The sequence below is a fragment of the Equus asinus genome, unplaced genomic scaffold, assembly GCF_041296235.1.
Source record: "Equus asinus isolate D_3611 breed Donkey unplaced genomic scaffold, EquAss-T2T_v2 contig_583, whole genome shotgun sequence".
NCBI lineage: Eukaryota > Metazoa > Chordata > Mammalia > Perissodactyla > Equidae > Equus > Equus asinus.
Window position 1 is genome coordinate 220,091 of NW_027225275.1, and position 24,741 is coordinate 244,831.

The following is a 24,741-nucleotide window of genomic DNA, read 5'->3' on the forward strand; positions in this document are numbered from 1 at the left end:
TTCCCCTATTTTGTATGTGGGACGCCACCACAGCATAGCTGACAAGGGTGTAGTCCACAGCCAGGACCGGAACCCACGAACCTGGGCCACTGAAGCAGAGTGCACGGAACTCAACCACTACACCACCGGGCTGGCCTAGAAACAACCCATTGTCATAATAATTCAATTAAAAACTTTAACAAAAAGCACCCATGATAAACAATATGAATTAAGTGAAATAACTTGAATTTTACCTAAATTGAAAAATATATTGAGAAACAGTGTAGAGTAAGATGTAAATAATTCTACTTCTTTTTACATTTAGTTTCAATTGCTCACCACAAATTCACAAGAAAATAATTTTGGTCTATGTTAAGCAATCCTGAGGTCCTCACTAATAGAAAAAAATTTTTACTTAGGAAATGTGTGTGTGTGGGGGGGTCTGGCCCTGTGGCTGAGTGGTTAAGTTCATGCACTCTGCTTTGGCAGCCCAGGGTCTCACTGGTTCGCATCCTGTGCACTGACCTAGCACCGCTCATCAGGCCATGCTGAGGTGGTGTCCCACATAGAGGAACTGGAAGAACCGACAACTGGAATATACAACTATGTACTGGGGGGCCTTGAGGAGAAGAAGAAAAAAAAAAAAGAAGATTGGCAACAGATGTTAGCCGAGGGCCAATCTTTTGAAATAAAAAAAGGAGATGTGTGCAAATATGCATGTGTAAAAGGTACATGGTTTTTAAATAAAACTTAATGATTTATAAATCTGTGAGAAAGGGACACAAAATGTCTTTTGTGGTATACTGAAAGTAGTACACTGAAATTTTGTAATATGGAATTTTTAAAAGAAACATTAAAGATATAATACCTAGTTTTAAGACTAATTTTTACGTGTCGTATCTGCACAGTTCTCATGGCCTCTGGAAGAATAGTTTTGTAATACATGTTGGAACTTCACTCGTTTGTCAATGATGTGAGTGACTGACAACATATTAAGCCCTGGGCTGCAGCATTTGCTGATTTCTGTATTACAGATACTTCTACCAGGGCTGATGTTAACCTACCAACCTGACGTCATTGAACGTGGAGCTGGGAACAGATGGGCAGTGACACACCGTGATATAGTATTTCCATAATCTCAAGAGGAGAGATAAGAGGAAAATGTAGTAAAATAATTAAGAAGTGATTGGTTTTGAGTATTGCTCTTGTGTTTAATGCAAGTTATTTAATTGTAAGTATATATAATTTAATTTTCAAATTGCTGTTTACCAACTGGCTCATAAAACTCATCACAATTTAACAATCAGCTTTAAGGGCCAGCACAGCAAATACAGAAATAGTTTATTCCTTTATTTCCCAAACTACTATTTTAAAAATATGATTTACTCTGAAGGACACAGGAAGTGTTTGGTACTTACCAAGAAGAGGAGGCAGTGGAGGCAATGTAGGTAACTTAATGAGCCCCAAAAGTTTCCCTCCAAAGATGGCACAATAGAACAGGATTATAATTCCAAATAGGTTTCCTCCAGGAAGACATTCACTGCCAGTAATTGACCACACTACAGCCCACAGAAGAACAAGGATGGTAACTGAAATAAACCAGGAAAACTTCTATCAATAAGTTGTCATATGTCGGTTTTGATATAATCTAAAAGTTTTTAAAAATAAATACTGAATACACATACAAATATTTACAACCATGTGTAAGTTTTGAAGAACACCAGTGATATGAACAACTGGGTAATTACCAACCATCTGAAGAAATAGGATACTACCAGTGCCTTGAAGGCACCTCTGTGTTCCTCTTAATCCCATCCCCCATCGCCTTCCACACTGCTACAACTACTACCTTGAACTTTTTTCTTTTTACCATTCCCTTATTATTCTTTTTAATTTTACTATAAATATATCAGTAGTTAATAAAAAGAGAAACAATCACTATCTTTAACCTCTTCACAGGAGCATGAGAATACTTGAACAACCACACTCCCCTATTTTAGCTCTGCCTTGAATTAAACATTATCATTGTTTCTCTTCTATGTTGACGTTTGTTTAGAATTACTCAGATACTTACCTTTTTGGGGGGGACATCATTCATTGTGGCACCTCAAACCTTTCCTCTGGGACAATCATCTGGTTACCTGAAGTATTTGCTTTAGTAGAGGCATTTCTGTTAGAATGCAAAATATGTTTCCCTGTTTCAAAAACCTTGTGTTCTACAAAATCAGACACTGAAAACAAAAAGACTTATGGGAAAAACAGAGTTGGAGCAGACGACCCAAAACTCAAAACTCAAAACTTGTGACCAAAGCACTAAAAAACAGTAACAATTCTAATACAGTATCAGCACAGTTAAATCTCTACTGACATCGCATCTAAAGTCAGTCTCTTCTTTGCAGACTTAAACCCTGGAACCACACTTCCTTTTTCCCGAGATGTAGAATCTTGAGGGCATTTGCTTTAAATAGAGAGCAGCTCCATCAAAATCTTATGCAGATTGTAGCTTATTCATCAAACAAAGGTTTGTTTGTTTTTAACTGAGGGAAAAGTGTTGGCAGCTTCTTCACCTGTACTGTCAGCTTCTTCATCCACGTGTGGTTTCATTAGATAGCTTAACATTGTGGGAAGTTTCAAAAGTCTTTGAAGCCCCTAAACCAGCAACTAACTGCCCAAAAAGAACGCACTTTCACAGAGATTTCAGCTTTTTAAAAGGTCCTCAAGTTGATAAGGCTTTATCTTTAATTGTAAGAAAACATCTATCTGATTTTTGTTTTCAATTCACTTTGTATTCACTTGCTATTGCTTGATGATGAAAAATACTAAGGTGACAGGAAAAATTATGTACAAAAATGCAAATTCCATCTGGCACTCACACAATTCCCTATTTACCATCGCATAAGAGCTAATTGATGGTACAGAAACTCTCTGTAGCAAAGCATGTTATGTTTCTCATAAGGCTCTGTTGGTAGTAAAGTCTTAGTTTTGTCTGAAATTATCTTCATTTTCATTCTTAAGACAGAGTTTTTCTGCATATACAATTCTAGGTTGAGAGTTACTTTCTCTCAGGTCCTTGAAAATATTACTCTTTGGCTTTCTGGCTTTCATTGCTGCTTTTACGTCTAATTTCTGCTTTTTTAGGGAATTCTTTTTCTTTGGCTGTTTTTAAGATTTTTTCCTTTTCTTTGGTTTTCTGCAATTTCAGTTTGATGTATTTAGGTATGACTTCCTTTCGGTTTGCTTGGGATTTAAGTTTTTCACTAATTCTGGAAAATTCTCAGTCTTCATTTCTTCAAATATTTCCTCTTCTCCATTCTCTATTCTCTTTTTCTGGAACTAAGATCAGACCGTCATACTCTTCTCCATGTTGCTATCCCTCATTTTCACATTTTCCATCTTTGTGTGAACTGCATTCTAGATAATCTCTTCAGATCTCTTACTAGTTCACCAATTCTCTTGTCACTTAACCCACTGCTTCATCTATCCACTGAGTTTTACATTTCAATTACTGTACTATATCTTTCATTTCTAGAAATTCGACTTGGTCGTTAGCAAAATGTTTATTTTTTAAAAATAGTTCCTTGTTTTGTACTTATATTTGCTATCTCCTCTTTAATTTCTTTACAGATACCAAAAATATTTTCTATTCTATTTTCTGATAATGCAAATTTTTGAAATCTCTGTTTCCTTGTGCATGTTGTGATCTTTTAAAATTTGTTGTGACAGTGACCTCTTCCTTGGAACTTTACCTTTGGGGATTGTTGGAACCTTAGGTTGAATGTGAGTTTTCCTGGATCGGATCTGCATTTGCTTCTACCATGTGCTTAGAAGCTTCCAATCTGGGATCACTTTTAGATATATTTTCAGCTTGTGTTTTTTATGTGAATTTGGAGCACAGATCAGCATGGAGTTACACATTTTTAGTGGGACGCTCCTCTCCCCCAGCCAGCACCATAGTTGAGATAGGTGTGGGTGCAGGCCCCATCTGCAGCTGCCACGCTGGGCTCCAGCTTTGTGTGGGTGAGGGAGGATGAATGCTCCTGAGACTTCTGCCCACCTGGACCAGCTCCAGCGCAGCCCCCTATGCTCTCAGGGCCTCAGAATGACTCTCAAGCTCACAGGTGTTTTGCAGAAGCCTCCAGGGTGAAGGCCAGCTTGAGTGCATATTTATCTCCTCTGCTCAGTTTGGTTTTGGTGTCCAATGACTTCCTGTTTTCTTCACAGAAAAAAGGTACATTTAAAAAGACTTAAAATACTGTTTTCATCTTGGCATAAGTGAGAGAATTGTTCACTGAATCTTGTCTACCATACTGCTAGAGACTGAATCTAATGCCCCAGTTTTTACATCCTCACAGAATTCTTCCTGATTTTCTAGGCTTATGATGATGTTATAATGAAATAAATAACTTAAGGCCTTCAGTATTTTCCAGTTGGCTATAGGGGCTGAAATTTCTATACAGTATTGAAGGTATAATGGGAAAGTAGGAATTACCAGCTACTAAATTTTACTGTATCACAGCATGAACCTGATTTTATACTAAATTCAGCAAGGTAGTTTTCTACTTCAAGACCACTTTTAAAAAAAATCTCTAATTTTCCTTTCCTCTCCCATACTCAAAATTCAGTTCTAAATACACAGTAAATATATGTGTATAAGGTTTCTCTAAATCATCTTTAATTTAGTTAATAATTTACTTCTCATTTATGATTTTGGAAAATCATTTTTTCACATGTAAGATTGACTTCTTAAGACAAATACTTATGTATTCTAAATGGGCACAGGAAGGAGTACAGGAGAAAGCCCTCTTGTGAGCCTCAGGAACAGAAGTACAGAAAACAAGAGAAGAGGCGCTCACACACGTGAGTCCACTTCTCAGGCAGCTGATGGACAACGATTACAGAACTCAAAACAGTGAGTCTCCAGACCACATCGTTCATTTACACCTTTCCTATGTCAATCTGTATCAGTTTTCCTGTAAATGTTTTAACTAGAAATGTGCCATAATTTGAAGGGTAAAAGTTTAAAAAAATAATAAAAAGGACAGAAAAGGTATTAAATTATCTGTTGCCTTATGAACTAGTGTACATTTTGGAACCTGGTTTTCTCCATGTGTTTTAAATAAAGTTTGAGATTTTTTTCTCATGCTAGTTTAGAAAATTAACTAATTTCAGTAAAAACATATTCAGAGTCTAAAGTATAACATACCATTGTTCCAGTTGAGAATGGTAAAATGTCTTTCATTTTCATTTCGTGAGCTTCAGAGCGTACATACACACACAGGTACATTCACACACTTCTTTTTTGAACAAAAAACAGCATTACTGAATCTGAACATCCATTTATTAATCAAATTGATATCAGCTTAATGTTTGGCTGCCTCCAAAGACCAAATCCATTCCTAAAAGACAAATATACCCCAACTCTAACAATATCCAAAATTGTGCTGAGATAAATTCTCAAGGAAAAATCTTCCAAATATTTTGTTTTTTTAAAATTGAGATTCATAATAGTTTGCATCATTGTGAAATTTCAGTTGTACATTATTTCTTGTCTGTCACCACATAAGTGCTTCCCTTCATCTCGTGCCCACCCTCCAGCCCCCTTCCCCTGGTAACCACTGAACTATTTTCTTTGTCCGTGTGTTTGTTTATGTTCTGCATATAAGTGAAATCATATGGTGTTTGTCTTTCTTAGTCTGGCTTATTTCGCTTAGCAAATAATACCCTGCAGGTCCATCCATGTTGTTGCAAATGGGAAGATTTTGTCTTTTTATGGCTTAGTAGTATTCCATTGTATATATGTACCACATCTTCTTTATCCAGTCATTGGTCGTTGGGCACTTGGATTGTTTCCATGTTTGGCTATTGTGCATAGCGCTGCAATGAACACAGGGGTGCATATGTTACTTTGGATTGTTGATTTCAAGTTGTTTGGGTAGATACCCAGTAGTGGCATAGCTGGGTCACATGGTAGTTCTATTTTTAGTTTTTTGAGGAATCTCCATACTGTCTTGCATAGTGGCTGCACCAGTTTGCATTCCCGCCAGCAGTGGATGAGGGTTCCCTTTTCTCTACATCCTGTCCAACATTTGTTGTTTTTGGTCTTGGCAATTACAGCCATTCTGACTGGTGTAAGGAGATATCTCATTGTAGTTTTGATTTGTATTTCCCTAACAATTAGTGATGTTGAGCGTCTTTTCACGTGCCTGTTGGCCATCTGTATATCTACCTTTGAAAATGTCTGTTCATATCCTCTGCCCACTTTTTGATCGGGTTGTTTGTTTTTGTTGAGGTGTGTGAGTTCTTTATGTACTTTGGATATCAACCCCTTGTTTGATAAATGATTTGCAAATATTTTCTCCTAGTTGGTGGGTTGTCTTTTCATTTTGTTGATGGTTTCCTTTGCTTTGTAGAAGCTTTTTAGTCTGATGTAGTCCCATTTGTTACCTTTTTCTTTTGTTCCCCTTACCCGAGTAGACACGGTATTCAAAAAGATGTGGCTAAGACCAAAGTCAAAGAGTGTACTGCCTGTTTTTTCTTGTAGGGGTTTTACGGTTTCAGTTCTTACATTCAAATCTTTAATCCATTTGGAGTTAATTTTTGTGTGTGGTGAAAGATAATGGTCTACTTTCATTCTCTTGCATGTAGCTGTCCAGTTTTCCCAACACCATTTATTGAAGAGACTTTCCTTTCTCCATTCTTTGCTCCTTTGTCAAAGATTAACTGTCCATAGATGTGTGGTTTTATTTCTGGGCTTTCAATTTTGATCCATTGATCTGTTTGTTTTGGTGCCACTACCACGCTGTTTTGATTACTGTAGCTTTGTAGTATGTTTTAAAGTCAGGGTTGTGATACCTCCAGCTTTGTTCTTTTTTCTCAGGATTGCTTTGGCTATTTGGGGTCTTTTGTTGTTTCATATAAATTTTTGAATTCTTTGTTCTATTTTTGTGAAGAATGTCATTGGGATTCTGATTGGGATTCCACTGAATCTGTAGATTGCTTTAGGTAGTATGGACATTTTGACTATGTTTCTTCTTCCAACCCATGTGCATGGAAAATCTTTCCATTTCTTTACATCTTCCTCAATTTCTTTCAGTAATGACTTATAGTTTTCAGTGTACACATCTTTCACCTACTTGGTTAAGTTTATTTCTAGGTATTTTATTCTTTTTCTTGCAGCTGTAAATGGGATTGTATTCTTGATTTCTTTTCCTGCTAGTTCATTGTTAGCGTATAGGAATGCAACTGATTTTTTAAAATTGATTTTGTACCCTGCAACTTTGCTGTAGTTGTTGATTATTTCTAGGAGTTTTCTGGTGGATTCTTTAGGGTTTTCTATATATAGAATCACATCATCTACAAATAGTGAAAGTTTCACTTCTTCCTTTCCAATTTGGATTCCTTTTCTTTTTCTTGCCTAACTGCTCTGGCCAAAACCTCCAGTAATATGTGGAATAAGAGTGGTGAGAGTGGGCACCATTGTCTCGTTCCTGTTCTCAGAGGAATGTCTTTCAGTTTTTCCCCATTGAGTATGATGTTGGCTGTGGGTTTGTCATATATGGCCTTTATTATGTTGAGGTACTTTCCTTTAATACCCATTTTATTGATAGTTTTTATCATAAATGGATGTTGGCTCTTGTGAAATGCTTTCTCTGCATCTATTGAGATGATCATGTGATTTTTATTCCTCATTTTGTTAATGTGGTGTATCACACTGATTGATTCATGGATGTTGAAGCATCCCTGCGTCCCTGGAATGAATCCCACTTGATCATGGTGTATGATTCTTTTAATGTATTGCTGTATTCAGTTTGCCAATATTTTGTTGAGGATTTTTGCATCTAAGTTCATCAGTGATATTGGCATGTAGTTTTCCTTCTTCGTGTTGTCTTTGTCTGGTTTTGGTATCAGGGTAATGTTGGCCTCACAGAATGTGTTAGGAAATGTTCCCTCTTCTTCAATTTTTCAGAATAGTTTGAGGAGAATAGGTACTAAATCTTCTTTGAATGTTTGGTACAATTCTCCAGAGAAGCCATCTGGTCTTGGACTTTTGTTTTTTGGGAAGTTTATGATTACTCTTTCAAGCTCTGTACTTGTGATTGGTCTGTTCAGATTCTGTTTCTTATTGATTCAGTTTTGGGAGGTTATATGAGTATAGGAATCCATCCATTTCTTCTAGGTTATCAAATTTGTGGGCATACAGTTTTTCACAATAGTCTCTTATAATCCTTTGTATTTCTGCCGTATCTGTTGTAATTTCTCTTTCATTTCTAATTTTATTTATTTGAGCCTTCTCTCTTTTTTTCTTGTTGAGTCTGGCTAAGGTTCTGTCAATTTTGTTTATCTGCTCAAAGAACCAGCTGTTAGATTCATCAATCCTTTTTACTGCTTTTTTAGTCTATATTTCATTTATTTCTGCTTTGATGTTTATTATTTCCCTCCTTCTGCCGACTTTGGGCTTTATCTGTTCTTCTTTTTCTAGCTCTGTTAGCTGTATGTTAAGATTACTTATTTGAGATTTTTCTTGCTTGTTGAAGTGGGCCTGTGTTGCTATGAATTTCCCTCTCATGACTGCTTTTGCTGCATCCCATAAGAATTGGTATGTTGTATTTTCATTTTCATTTGTCTCCAGTTATTTTTTAATTTCCTCTTTGATTTCTTCAATGATCCAATGGTTGTTCAATAGCATGTCCACATATTTCCGACTTTCCCAGTTTTGTTCTTGTGGTTGATTTCTAGCTTCCTAGCATTGTGGTCAGAAAAGATGGTTGGGATGATTTCAATCTTCTTGAATTTATTGAGGCTGCCTTGCTATCCAACATATGGTCTATCTTTGAGAATGTTCCATGGGCACTTGAGAAGAACGTATATTCCGCTGTTTTTGGATGGAATGCTCTATATATGTCCATTAACTCCATCTGGTCAAGTGTTTCATTTAAATCTGCAATTTCCTTGTTGAATTTCTGTCTGGATGATCTGTCCCTTGAAGTAAGTGTGGTGCTGCGGTCCCCTACTGTGATTGTGTTGCTCTTAATTTCTCCCTGTAGGTCTGTTAATAATCGCTTTATGTACTTTGGTGACCCTGTGCTAGGTGCATATATATTAATAAGTGTTATGTCCTCTCGATGGAATTTCCCTTTTATCGTTAAATACTGCCCCTCCTTGTCTCTCATTGTCTTCTTTAACTTGAAGTCTGCCTTGTCTGATAAAAAGTATGGCAACCCCTGCTTTCTTTTGTTGGCCATTAGCTTGAAGTATTGTCTTCCATCCCTTCACTCTAAGCCTATGTTTGTCTTTGTAGCTGAGGTGCGTTTCCTGGAGGCAGCATATTGTTGGGTCTTGTTTTTTAATCCATCCAGCTACTCTATGTCTTTTGATTGGAGAGTTCAGTCTATTTACATTTAGAGAGATTATTGTTATATGAGGGCTTAATGCTGCCATTTTATCTCGTTTTCTAGTTGTTCTATGATTCCACTGTTTCTCTTCCTTTCCATTTCTGACTGCCATTTCATTTTGTTGGTTTTCCAAGAGGGATTTCTCAGTTCTCTCTCTTTGTGAATTGTGGTTTTGCTCTGATTTTTTTGTTTAGTGGTTACCGTGAGGATTGTATGAAAGATATTGGAGATGAGACAGTCCATTTTCTCATAGCCTCTTATCGCCATTAACCTAAGCAAGTTCCTTCCATTTCCTCTCCCCTTCTGGGTAATTGCTGTTACACAATGTTCTGTTTTTAATTTCCTGAGTTTGTGGCTAAGTTGAAGTGTTTATCATTGCTTCTGATGCTTTCTTTCCCTTTCTCTTTTAAGTTGTAATTGAGTCTTTACCTTCCTATTCTGGTAGAGAGCTGCAGGTTTCTGATCATGTCTGTCTATTTACCTTCTTGCTCAGAGCTTTGTAGACCTTCGCCTTTTTGTTGCCAGTGTGAGGGCATCTTTAATTATTTCTTGTAGGGGAGGTCTGGTGGCAGTGAACTCCCTCAGCTTTTGTTCATCCAGGAAAGCTTTCACTTCTCTATTGTATCTGAGGAAAAGTTTTGCTGGATAGAGTATTCTTGGCTGAAAGTTTTTGTCTTTCAGTATTTTGAATATATTATTCCATTCTCTCCTAGCCTGTGAGGTTTCTGCTGAGAAATCTGCTGAAAGCCTGACGGGGCTTCCTCTGTAGGTTATCTTCTTGTACCTTGCTGCTCCTAATATTCTTTGTTTATCCCAAACTTTTGCCGTTTTTACTATTATATGCCTTGGAGAGGGTCTTTTCACATTGATAAAGTTGCGCATACGATTAACTTCATTTATCTGTAAATCTGAAACCATCCCCATGTTTGGGAAGTTCTCAGCAATTATTTCTTTGAATAAGCTCTCTGCTTCTTTCTCCCTCCCTTCTCCCTCTGGGATACCTATAATCCTTATGTTGCTTTTCCTAATTGAGTCAGATATTTCTTGAAGAATTCCTTCATTTTGAAAAAATCTTAGTTCTGTCTCCTCCTCCACCTGTAGAATTTTTACATTTTTATCCTCAAGAAGACTAATTCTTTCCTCCATAAGATCAATTCTATTTCTTAATGATTCTAGATTATTATTTGTGTTTTTCATATCCAGAATTTCTGCTTGATTTTTTTTATAGTTTTAATCTCTTTGGTGAAGAGATCCATTTTGTTGCTGGGCTCCTTGAACTGTCTTTCTGTGTTTTCTTGTAAATCGTTGAGTTTCCTTATGATGGCTATTTTGAATTCTCGGTCATTTAGCTTGTATATTTCTGTATCTTCCATGTTGGTTTCTGGAGAATTGTCATTTTCCTCCTGGTCTGAATTGTTGCTGCAGTTTCTCATGGTGTTTGATGAACTAATCTTTTGTTGTGGCATTTGTGGTATTCTTAGGATGCAGATTCCCCCTGTTACCGCTAGCGGGGAGCAGGAGTAGTGTTTCTGGCCGTACCCCATCTGCTGGAAGCTGTGGGGGTATTATGGGTGCTTGCCCCAGCCTGGGATGCATTCAGGCACTTGTGTGGACTGTCCTTGTCAGGCGGGGCTTCCTCACTAGGCTAGGGCCACTCTTTGGTGCCTCAGGGGCACTCTGAGCTCCCCCTCTCCACCGGAAAGTGATCACCAGTGGGCTCAAAGCTACCTCACCTATTCCCACAGCTGCCTGGGACATGTTCCCTCTTTGGGAGCACTCATGTGTGCCTGGAAGTGTTTGTCCCAGCACAAAAATCTGCTGAGGTCCCTTATGATCCACAGTCCGTGGTGCTACTGAGCTTGGTGGGCAGGGCTTCCAGGCAGAGACCTGAGCTATGGCTGCTCCTTGACAGCCCTGGGGCATGGTGGGCTCCCCCTCCCCACCAGGAAAGTAAGTGCATGTGGGTTCAAAGCTGCCACACCTATTCCCACAGTTGCCTGGACTGGTTACCTCTTTGGGAGCACAGCTGCACTGTGAGCATTCATGCACACCTGCGAAGTATTTGCCCCAGCTTGGAAATCTGCTGAGGTCCCTGTTTACGATCTGCAGTCCGTGGGGCTGCTGAGCTTGGTGGGCAGGGCTTCCCTGCTGGGACCTGGGCTATGGCTGCTCCTTTACCGCACAGGGGTGTGGTGGGCTCCCTCTCTCCACTGGGAGATCAACCACGAGTGCAGGCTAAGGGTTACCGCCGCCTCCTCTTATGGTTGCCCTGCTGCGTGTTCCCACTTTCCAGGTGCTTGCACCAGGTTGGAGTGTTCGTGTTGCATGCACAGGGTTAGCGGGGAGAACAGGGTGTGCTCACCTGTCTCCATCACTTCCTGGGGGGCCAGTCCACCCACCCTCAGATTTATAGCTGCGTGTGTCTCTCAGGCATCCTGTTGTGCTGTGTGGGTTTCCTCTGTTGGTCAGTAAGTGTCCATTTAGTTATAACTCAAAAGGGAGAGCGAGGAAGGGACTAGCTCACTCAGCCATATTGCTGACGTCACTCCTCCCAAATGTTTTAAGTAATAGCAGCTCTATGGGAATAAATTGAATTGCAAACGAGGATTCTTCCTTATAAAATGATGTGACATTTGGAAGTGTAGCTGTGTTGGCTTAAACCTTAGTTGCATTACTTAACAGTAATAACAACCAACATTTATGTAATGCTTTTCTGTTTACAACTGATTTCTCAATCACTTTTCTCATTGGAGGTCTAACATAATCCTGTGAGATTACTCTGACGCAGAAGAGGAAAAGGTCCTTGATCTCTGCTCTTTTCCTCTTTCTGACAGCTGGAATGGTGGTGACCACAGTGCTCTTGGAAGCCCTCCATGTTGAAGATGGTGGAGCTTTTCAGCCTGGGCCCCTAGTGACTGTGTGGAATAAAGACACATACCATTGTGAATTGTTCACCCAGTAACTTTTTTTTTTCTTTTCAGAAGGGAAGCCCACCCGTTTCTACTCTCCCCTTTTTTTCTTTAAGATTTTATTTTTCCTTTTTCTCCCCAAAGCCTCCTGGTACATAGTTGTGTATTTTTAGTTGTAGGTCCTTCTAATTGTGGCATGTGGGACGCCGCTCAGTGTGGCTTGATGAGTGGTGCCATGTCTGCGCCCAGGATCTGAACTGGTGAAACCCTGGGCCACCAAAGTGGGGCTTGCCAACTTAACCTCTCGGCCATGGGGCCGACCCCTCTTTTTTTTTTAAATATGGTTTTAAGGTATCCTTTTTTTGGTGAGAAAGATTGGCCCTGAGCTACCATCTGTTGCCAATCTTCCTCTTTTTTCTTGTTTTTTTCCTCCTCAAAGCCCCAGTACGTAGTTGTATATCCTAGTTGAAGATCTTTCTAGTTCTGCTGTGTGGGACGCTGCCTCAGCATGGCTGGATGAGGGGTGCTACGTCTGCACCCACGATCCGAATGGTGAAACCCTGGGCTGCTGAAAGGGAGCATGTGAACTTAACCAGTACACCACCTGGCTGACCCCACCTAGTAGTTTTTATGTGTGAGAGAAATAAACTTCTTTTTGTCCTTTAAACCATATTATTTGAAATCTTTCATTATATGACAACTTCATCTTTTACCATCTTTCTGAATTCACCCGTACCATTTACATACCATTTGTTATCACTCTATCCAGTAAACCATGTGGAGGCAAGCAAATGTTTGTCTCAGTCTTTGCAAATGAGTTGATTCAGTTGGTGTTTCCTGCAGCCTTTTTTCACTGCTACTCAATAGGTTACTTCCTTCTGTTGGTTCATTTCCCTCTGTACCTTTGAGGTTCATAACTGTCTCCTCCTGTGTTTAAAGCAATTAAAAAAATACTTAAAACTGTACATTTGCTGTCCATTTTTATACTCACTGAGCCACCACATCACGAATAAAATTTCCATTATTAGAATTAAGGGTAACAGTTCATAGGGGAAATATACAGCTTCATTTCTAGCTAATCAGCTACTGCTTGGAACAAGAACTCTCTTAGGGGTGTTTACCACTGAGTCACTATTGTAGCATTATAAATGCCTGAGTCACATACAATGTCATTACATTTGCAATACTGTTTAAAAATTAGCCTATTTAAGATATGATTCAAAGCAATAGTTGGTAAATATATCAAAGTGGTTCAGAAAAAAAATAACTATCTGTGATGAAAAACAATTCACATTCATTCATCTACTTAAATTTAAGCAATAAAAACAGAGAGGGAAGAAACCAGAAGCATTCTAGGGTTTAGGCTGCGAACACAAAGCATTTCACAGGCTCTCTATTTCTGCAGTTTTATGTAGGGCTAGCTGCTAAAATGACTGGGAAAATTGGTAGTCACACCTACTGTACAAGCTTGGGGATTAAGAATGGGAGAATTGTTAACTGAGTGACAGAGAACGAAGAGGACACGTTGCTATCATAGATTTGGAAGTCCCTTCCTTAAGGAAATGGTTGAGACGGTCTACACTTGATCACAGATTTACCTGGGTTTCTTGATCCGTAGAGGCTATGTTATTCATCTCTGTGGATGGTGCCAAATCTTCATGTTCAATTGTCTTATCTTCATTCTCCATGATTGATAATTAAGAGTAAGATGATAGAGGGAAAAGGAACAAGATCTGTTCTGAAGGAGAAACAGTATAGATATAGAATAGCAATTTGGGATTTAAATAAATGAATCAGACAGCAATTTGAGCCATTTAAAGGAATGAATTGTACTTATTTTTCCCCTTAGAACTCTGAATGGCTAAGATATTTTAGATTATTCTTAACTTTCAATTGCTAATCTTTTCTTTGATTACAATATATTATCCTATTGCTTATCTACCTTTTTATCTCTCTTAAAAAAGCCCTTGTTGACCATCATATGTTCATGATTTCTCTCCCATCCTGTTTTTTGAGTTATACTTTACACATTCCAGGCAATATTACTGTTAAATTGTCCTCTGTAATGGGCCAACTTGATGAAGCAGGAAAGCTCCAGGTAATTTTCCAATGTTGATAGAGGAAATGAGTCACCAAAGAGAAATCTATGGACTCCATCATTTTCAGAGAAACCAGAGTCACTAATTCCTGCCCGGCTCTTATTTCTGAATTAAAGTAAAAAAATACAACATTGATTGAGTAGCCACAATGTCTTAGACACTATAAGTGCTATGGTAGTCTCCTGCTGGTTATTATGGGTAACTCAAAGATTGCCAAAACACATTCTTTGTTTTCCATAGGCTTATGGTATGCCAGGAAACATAAACTTATACCAAGTAACTAAAAACTTGTAGGGCAGACCTACAAGGTTGGCTTCGTAAACACCCACTTCAACCTTTTCTCCCCTGGCTGCCCAGGCTATAGAGGCTGAAAAGCCACATAATCCAATTCTTAGCCATGTTTGCAGCTAGAGGTAGCCATGTGTCCCAGCTCTATGTAATGAGACATAAGTGGGAGTCCCTGGGAAGGGCTTTCATTCCCAAATAATAAGGGAAGGACTTTTGAGAATCATACTGTTTACTTTTCACCTCTAACATTTCCCTTTCTCCTTCCTTGGATGTAGATACACTACCTGGGGGACAGCAGCCCTCTTTCCACCAAGAGAATAAAAAGCCTTATACCAAAGAGAGTACAGAAGTGGAGTGGGTTCCCTGATGACATCCTTGAGTTGCTGCATCAGTCTTGGGCTGCCAAGCTTTGAGGTAATGGTTTAAACCACTATTAGTCAAGTTTTCTTTTTACTAGTAACCAAAGTTATTCCTAATGCAACATGTATGATGAATATTATAGTAGAGGTACAAACTACAAACCTAGGTAGGACCAAAGGAAAAATTATGTAAGATAAGGGAAAATCTAATTCAACACATATTTAAGTGCCTAATATGTGCCAGGCACTATGCTAGGCCATAAAGACAAAGATTAATTAGACAGGACTCCTGCCTCAAGGAATCATTTTCTGTTTAACAAAGTGCCAAGATGTTTGAATTTAAAATTTCAAAGAAAATTATATCCTTTCCACCACGACCACCATCACCACCACCATTTTTCTTCCTTACAAAACACAGTGTTAGCCAGAAAGGCATCTCAAAGAACCTTCAGCTTGATTTTTATTATGTATAATAAACATATGCATATATGATGACATATTATATATATGTATATATAATTTTTTGAATTAAAAAACTTACTCCAAAATTTAGACTCATAATGAGAAAGAACAGCATTTTGACAGGAAAATGTTGGGCTCAGAAAACCCTTGTCTTAAGGGCATAGAAGCATGAAAGCCAGTGGGGTGTGAGGGAAACTTTGCTGCTCCCACTTTGCATGTAGGAGGAGGCTGAGAGTAACGGGGGAGGAGGGTAGAGATTTGGAATATCACGTCCAAAACCATGGGGCTTGGCCTTTACCCTCTGTAGAGAATGACCCTTCATCTCAGAGTAAGTGACCAGGTCTGCTGGCTCTGGAGTTGGACAAACCTGGGTCTGAAGTTCAGCTCCATCATATACCAAATCGCTTAGCCTCTTTCTAACTAATTCCTTATCTACAAAATGGAGACGAGTAGTTCCAACCATGCACACGATAAGCATCCAACAGTGTTGGTTATAAGCCACTCATATTCCTTCTCTCTAATTATCATAAATCTCTAAGAATCCTTCTGCTTTTCCTATTAACCTTGAAGAATTTATTACTTAAGCCCATTGATTTTCTTTGACCATATTTTTTACTTCTTTCTGTCAAGGCCAGCTTCTTGATTAGGTGGATGTAACACTCACCACTGTCATTTCTTCACCTTTTTCTTTAGTAGAATTACATAGAAACTCTTGGGCAGCGCCACTAGAACTACCTCCACCAAATTCTCAAAATCAGCCAATTATGCTACTTACGAAGAGTATTTTTAAACAGCCAACAAGTACAACTGATTATTTCTAGTAGAGATAAACTATTAACTAAAATGAAGCCTTTGAGAATTTATTTTATTAATGTTATTCTGGTCCTTTTTAACATAAATGATCAAAACTTGGTGTGTTGCACAGTATATGATATTTGTGGAAATACATAGTTTTGTGTTTCAAAAAAATTTCCCTATTCTCCCCTAAACTCCACCATGAATGCTAAACTACTTATCTGCAATCAGAGCAGTATTACAAAGAGGAAAGGTAAAATAAAATGCCAGTCTTTTAGTAAGTCCAGTAAAGCAACTTACAGCTGCTCAGCTTTGTTTATTCTCTGCTGTTTTCATTTCCAAAAGAACACGTAAGCTATCGTCAGAAACCCACTTAAATTTAGAAAAATCACAAAAATGTAACTTTTACTTAAAGCAACTGTGTTCATGGCATTTACTGTTCATAGTCATTGGATCTTAAAATTACAATAGTATATCACCTATTAAGAAAGCAGTTTTGGCAAAGAAATCAGAAAATATGCAGAAATGACTTTTTTTTAAAGACTGGCACCTGAGCTACCAACTGTTGCCAATCTTTTTTTTTTTTTCTGCTTTTTAACTCCCCAGATTCCCCCCAGTATACAGTTGTATATTTTAGTTGTGGGTCCTTCTAGTTGCAGCATGTGGGACGCTGCCTCAGCGTGGCCTGATGAGCGGTGCCATGTCTGCACCCAGGATCTGAACCAGCGAAACCCTGGGCCGCCGAAGCAGAGCGTGTGAACTTAACCACTTGGCCACAGGGCTGGCCCCCAGAAATGACTTTTGAAGGGCCAAAAGAAATGTGATGAAATCCATTAAAAAGTAGAAAGTTTATACCCCTTACTCAGAGAGAGGCTCTCCAGTCCTCATTCAGAGCCCATTAACTCTTATTTTGAAAACAACTCTAATGACTCTGCTCATCTGGTTTCCAAACCCTCAGAAGATAAGACGTTATAAATTAAAACAAACGAATGAAGAGATTGTAAAGAAGCAAACTGACAACAGCACGAGTGACAGCTGACAGTGAAAGAGATGGAAAAGAGCAATCTAGGTGTACAAAACGTGGGGATAAATGTCTTTTCCACAGGAGTATTTACAGTTTTGTCCTGCCAAGTGTCTCTTCCCCTCCTTTTTTGGCAACAGCACACTAATTTTCTCTTGTGGAATCCACAGCTCCCCTAGTCTCCATCCATGGTTCATGTGAGGCTCACGTCATCCTCACCTCCCCAACCCCCTACTGCACCAATGTTCCAGAGAGGGGGACAGGCCTAGACAATGAGGAGCTCCTTCCCTGGTCACACTGACTGTTCTAGGCATGAGCAAGTGACTCATACCTGGCTAATGAGAGTCAGCTTTATGGTGTTTCCTGGAATCACTGGGAAAGAGCTTGCTTTCTTTTAGAGTTGCTAAGCCCAGACTTGCTGTTGACAATCTTTGTGACATATAAGAAAAGCCTTCCAAAGAATGATCATAGAGCAAAGCAGATTCTGAATATGCAAAGAGAGAGAGAGAGAGAGAGCTCCAGATTAATACTCATATTGTTGGTACACCTAGAAGCAGCTCCTTTCAGTTAGGTGAGCCAATTAATTCCTCACCAGTTCGAGCTGGGTTCCTGTCACTTGCCACCAAATGCATCCTTCATAAGAACCTTCATACCTGAACTGCCCTGAAAGATCCCCAGTATTATAAGAGATGTTTAGAAAGGTGATTCTACATCTCCAAGAAAAAGAAAAGAAAAGAAAAGAAAATGATGTGGAGATATTTTCTGTTATTAAAGGCATTAAAATATATAATACAATTTAGAGATTTTCTTTAAAGAGAATGTTAAAATAAGCAAAAATCTGGTATTCAATAAAATAGGTGTCAGTTATCCAAAAAATAAATTTAAGTGAAATGCTCTTTCTTTAAACAATGTTGGTTAAATAAAATACTCTAGTTAATGGACCTTAATTATTTTTTCATTGTGTTCACGGAAGACTTTTGAAGTCCTCAGTCCCAGGGAAGTTTTAAGAGCTGTTAAGCATCTGAGATGCTGAGTATCTGGGATGGAAAAATGAAAAAGTGGGGAAATTCAGAGAAACTAGGTGGTTTCCAAGAAATTAAGAATCACAGGGTAATGGAATAAAAAAAGTTGGAAAGGTCTTTAGAAATATCCTAGTCTAATCTCTTTAACATTCAAATGAGAAAACTACTGCCTAGAGAAGCTAAGTAACTTTTTCAACTAATAGCCAATGTCAGCCAAGCCTCACAGTAAAACCGTGTAAAAACTTGTGAAATGAGTTGGTTCTTTAATCTGTATCATTGACTTCATGCATCGCTACCAAATCACTATATTATATTTTTACATTTTTGCTATAATATTTTATTTAAAATCCCACTCATATATACTCATAGTTAATTCTAAGTTTGAAAACACATTCCACAAGAAGTTTGAAAACATCTTCTACAAGCAAATACAAATATTTTTATTTTCTACCTTGTATTATGTTCAGCTTTACTCTTTCCCATTGTTAGAAATGTTAATAGAGTTTATTATGAATAAAAAATTGTACTAACCTAAATGGTTGTACAACATTGGTGACAAAATGAATGGAACAAGAACTTTTGTCCTATTCTCATGACAAATATTATTTACATATTCTCAATTAATAGTTAACTGGCTGACACCTTGCCACTTAACCATGTCTTAAGATTCTAAGAATTAAGGAGGTTTTCTTTTAAAAAAATCCAGTTAAGCTGAGAGGCTTTGAGAGATTTTTGTTTATCAGAAAATTACACTGAGAACTCGGAAGATATTTTAGATAAAAGCGCCTATACACAGAAACAAGTTTTTTTCTGCTTCTCCATCAAGGTAGTGCCTTATTCAGACTGATATCACAACCTGTACACTATATTAGGAAAAAAAACCTATCCTGCGTCAAATGGTGAAATTTTATAGATTTCATAAATTCAGTAAATAACATGAATTTAATCAAATTCTGTGACTCAAATACAGATTTCAATAGAAGAAGGAGGTTTGACCTGAGCCCAGGGACGTGGCTGCTAAGACCATCTGCCTGTCCACTTGCATGTAGGTCAGTAGGTCAGGTGTCACCTGCATACACACGCCAACGGCTGCTGACTCTCTAGCATTCTTAATATACAGAATTTCCTACAGGACTGACCCAAACACTTAGAAACAATCTTGGCTCAATTTGAGCTTTGCTTTCCAGTATTATGGATATATGCCACCAAAATCATAGAGCTGTGGACCTGAACAGTTTCCTTAGTCTTTCCTCCAAACCTGAGAGAAAACTGCACATCAAGAAGATGAGCAGTTCTGTATATGAGTATGGATGTAAATAGAGAAAAAAGGTCTGTTAATAGTAGTTGCCTTTGGGGTGGAAAATGGAATTGAAGAGGTTGAAATTTCATTTTCATTCTCTATATTTCTGTACTGTTAGGATTTTTACAAGAAGACTTTCTTACGCAATTTAAAATACATTGAAAAAATTTATGCAATTCTTAAAGCTTTAGAGAAAAGGAATACAGCTTTCCTTGGTAACACTATTTTTCAGAGATAGAATCTCGTCATTTGACTTTAGGTAACTTAATCCCACCCGCTACAATTTAAGGTCATTTTTGTTTTTGTGGTTAAGAAAATGGAGAACTGCCTAGAATCTTCTACAGCAGTTTTCAAATATTTCTTAAGCCAAAAATCTTTCACCAAATGAAACCTTTTCCTGAAACCCAACAAATGGGACAGAGAAAAGGTGGAGCTGAAGGAGCCTATCACTTGCCCTGCTCCTTCTGGCAAGTGAAGCACAATTAAAACCCTTTTGTAAACACGCTTTCACATAGAGGAGATGTTTGTTAAATCAGCCTTCTCTTTTTCAGGTTATCTTATTAATCTAAATGTTTAAAGGTGCTTTCTGCGGGCTGGCCTGGTGGCACAGTGGTTAAGTTCACACGTTCCACTTCGGTGGCCTAAAGTTCCCCAGTTCGGATCCCAGGTGCGGACCGACATGCCACTTGTCAAGCCATGCTGTGGCAGGCGTCCCACATATAAAGTAGAGGAAGATGGGCATGGATGTTAGCTCAGGGCCAGCCTTCCTCAGCAAAAAGAGGAGGACTGGAGGCAGATGTTAGCTCAGGGCTGATCTTCCTTAAAAAAAAAAAAGTGCTTTCAGTAATATTTCAGAGGAAATAAAAGAACTATGATTTGCAAATGTCCAAAGGCTTACTGCTATCGACTGAATTACTGCTAAAAGATCATTACATGGATAAAGGCTGATTATTCCTGTTGTTTGTTGTCTGTGATATGGACTGTCCAACATTTACTGGGATGTTCTTATTGAGAATTTACATATATTGCTGGAGTACAATATGTGCTGTATTCGTACATTTGAAGGAGCATCTCCAGGACTGTTCATGAAGCCTTCTATAATGATTACAATGATAAACATCACCTACCTTCGGGGTTTATCCATTCACGTGTTGAAAGGGGGGGTTCTCAGTCTCACGCAGTACTTCTATATAGAACATACAGAAACCTTCCAGTTCCTGGGTCCTGCTAACCAACTCTGATCTAAGGCTCATTTTCCAAAAGGAGCACTGCCCAGCCGTGACGAATTCAGATCAAGTGAAGAGTAGGGCTTAAAATGTCCTTGATAAATAAGTACTGAAACGACTGAGAATGTTTTCCTGAACAAGAACGACCTCATCTGAAAGTGTTAGCGTGCCAACCACATGGGACCAAGTTATCAGAGAAAAACAACTGCTCTGCTGTTTGGTTAACTGATACAGACACGTAAAGTAAAACACTGTATAATGAGATATGAATGAAAGGAAATTATCCCTAGGTAAGAAAGGACCCAGTACTTGCTTTTCTCCTTTGTAATCTCTCTCCTCACCTAGGAAAAAAGCATTTAATTGAAAGTTTAAAATATTATTTCTAGGCCTACTACAATCAGAATCTCCAGAGACTGAACCCCCCAAGTGTGGCAGACAGGACTTACTAACTACCTAAAACCACTGCTCAGGCATGCCGGTGGGGCCCTCCTCCACCCCAAGGGGTAAATCACAACTGGGCTAAATCAATCTCTCTAACACCATTCCTCTCTGCCGGCTGGTGGTTCAGAGCTGAGCGTAATTCACTCTGTCCAATGAAGTTTGTGAGCAAGGCTATTGGAGGCCACTGGGTAAGACTCCTAATAAAAAGACAGGGAAGCAAGAGAACCCTCTCCTCTTTGTGCCTTTAAATTGTGTGTGTGTGTGTGTGTGTGTGTGGAAATGGAGCTGTGGAGGGGCACTATGTTTCTTGGAACTCTAGCAGCCATCATTCACCCATGAAGAAAAAGGCAAGATTGGCTCATAGAAAGTGACCTAGAGCCTGATATCACTGGGGACCGAACAAACCCTGGACGCGCTTACCTTCAGACATCTTGTTGTGTGGGAAAAATTAAACCTGTATTTTTGAAAGTAATTTTGGCCAAATATCCTGTTACTTGCAGCCAAAAGCACCCTAACCAATCCAACAGGTGATTCTGACGCAGAGCCAGCTCTGAGAAGTTCTGATGAGGAGCAGTGATGAGGGACCTTTGGCTCACACATATCTATCTCCCTAGCTTCTTGACATGGTGCAAAATCTTCAGAGGACACACAACCAGAACACTGCCTTTGTATTGATATATCTCAACAAATAAACCGAAAATAACAATTTTAGTAGCTAAAGACCAATACCAAGGTTTTTAGGACCACCCTTTTAGTCAATAGAGATCATATACATTGTAAAGTTGTATATTTTCCCTCCCCATCCCTGAAGTTCATTTGTAATATTTGAATATCGAATTAAAAAAAATTGGGCTTATAAACATGTGATTGTTTTCTAAATTTCTACCCATGAAACAAACAAAACAGTAACACAACACCACTACCATCCCTGCCTGCACTTCCTTTTTGCTCTCTCTACTTGGTAAAATTCTATCAGTCATTCAACATTTAACTTACAAGTCACCTTGTCAATTAGTATTTCCTAACTCCACATAGACTAGCTCTGTCCCTCTTTCTTCTCTCTGAGGACTCACTCACTTATTTGACAAACATCTATTAAGCTCTTGCTATGTTCTAGTCCTTGTGCTGGGGATTCAAAAGTAAACAGTCTGACATAGTTCCTCTACTCAGAGGTTAAAACCTAATCAGAGAATGACAGATCATTCCTTAAGCAACCATAATAGAATGTAGTAAGTTTCAATTTGGGGCACATAAGACAGCAACCCCATCACTTCAAAATCAGTGACGTTCATCAGACTTTCACTGGATAAGATACCAAGATGACTGAGATGCAGTCTCTATTCTTTAAGGGAGGCACAGAGACTGATATGTGTTCATCAAACCAGTTTCCCCTGCTGCCTGCGCACACAGGTATTTGACATTTCCTAGCCTCTCTTGCAAGTCAGTGTGGCATGTTACTGAGCTCTGGCCACAGGACGTGGGCATGAACAATGTCTGCTACTTCTACTCTTCACTTGTAAGAAACCTCTCATGCAGTCTTCCACATACCCTCTCTTTTCCTGTCCATTGCCTGGAAACTAAGGACTCGACGGTCTTAGGGGATGGCACAGCCATAATATAAAAAGAGTGTGGGTTCCTGAATCACTGAGTAGAAGGCCACTAGCTGAACACCTGATTGAACTTTCCATGAGGGAGAAATAAGCTGCCTCTGTGTTGTTACTGAGATTTTGAGTTTATCTGTTATAGCAGCTAGTGTTACCTCAAGGTAATTTAATTGTGATGTGAGAAGTACAGTCACATAGTTAAATGGAGAAAGGAGGTATTGCCTACTTGGCTGGGGTCAAGCCTTGAAAGAGGACCCACTCTTGTGAAGAAAATAAAGACCAGTACAGGCAGAGAAACCACAGGATTAAAGGATGAGAGGTGAAAGAGAATGTGTCTGTAGGGAACTCTGTGTATATCTGCATCAACTACACCATAAACGGCAAGATGCGGAGTGGTTAGAGGACAATGGGATTAATCCTTACTGTAAATCCTGTGTCACTGCCTCCTAGTTGGGCCATTTGGGGCAAGTTACTTAACCAGTACAGATAAGTTTCTTCATCAGTAAAATGGTGAAAATGCCTATGTCACAGAAAATCTTAAAAAAGTACTAAGTACATCATGCAGTCCCAAAATAGTCCCCTCAATGCTTTCTCCTCCTTTTATAGGATTTTCCCTGAGAAGAAAGCATACATGTGCTGAAGGGACACTGGTAAATTCAAACCTTTCAGTCCTTCATGTAAAGCACAGAAAAATAAAGGAATGGATTTCGAAAAAGGCAAAGAGCTTTTATGATATCTACAAGATATCTTTAATAACTTTATAAAGCTGTTAAAAACTCTTTAGAACTTATCATAATTGTGCTTTCTTTAACATGCAGGATACATGACTCTAAAAACACTGAGAACACCACCGCCTCACACAAGTGTATATACAGGCAGCTCCATTCCCCACATACTGTGTTCCTAGGCTTTGTGTGCAAAAGATGTAAATCCTTTCCCCTAGAGGAAACATCTGTTCTATCATTGGGGTCTGTGAGCAGCCTATCAATTATCAATAGGACTAGGAAACAGTTGGGCATGAACCAGATACTCAACAATTTCTTGTTACAGAATACATTCTGTAAATGTTTTAAATGAAGAAGGCGTTTACATTATATTTGTACAGCAAGAGATGTCAGAGATAATCTAGTCTATGCGTAACAAACTCAAATACCTTCAGGGATAAACTCAATGTGGGGTCTGCAGCACCCGGTGAGGGCACAGCCCAGCTGAAGGCATCAGATCACTGCAGACCCCTGGGCCTCATCTCATGTCTTCACTTCCCATCAAAAGAAACTGAAGAGATTAGGTTTAGATGACTCTTGGAGGCTACAGAGCAAACATATTAATGAGTCAGCGCAGAAAATAGAAACCACTCCAGGTATTTTAAGCAGAAAGAGATTCTACAGGGAATTGAGTGAACTGTTGAAAGGGCTAGAGAGCAGGGTCTACGCTGGGCCTCCAGGAAGGACTTCTAGAACACTAGTAACTGAACCACTGGGGAATGTACTATTTTTGCCTCAATCAGGAGACCCCACAGGGACTACAGCGTTCAAGAACAACACTGTAGCTGAGACCCAGAGAGGCTGGGATCTGGAAGCTGCCTGGACAGAGAACACAGAAGATGTTTCCCACCTCCCTCAACCACCTCCGGACAGCCAGAGAGCTGGTGCTTCAACACGACAACGCTGACCTGGCTGTCCCTGCTGCTGTAAGGCCCTCCCAACACCCACAGTTCTGGAGACTGGACACTCGCATCTCCTGCACCGTCCTTGTCAACAGAAATTCGCCAAAAATAGCAGGGAGATGCCTCTGCCTCATCCCTGCCTTCGAAATCTCAGGCAAGTCATCTACTTGCCAGACGC

The 24,741-nt window shown here is 39.0% G+C and overlaps 1 pseudogene; it reads right to left on the bottom strand.

Moving 5' to 3' along the window:
* LOC139044072 (sodium/hydrogen exchanger 9B2-like) overlaps positions 1-24,101 on the bottom strand; it is a 52,077-nt pseudogene extending 27,976 nt beyond the window's left edge.
* Between the last annotated feature and the right edge of the window lie 640 nt (positions 24,102-24,741).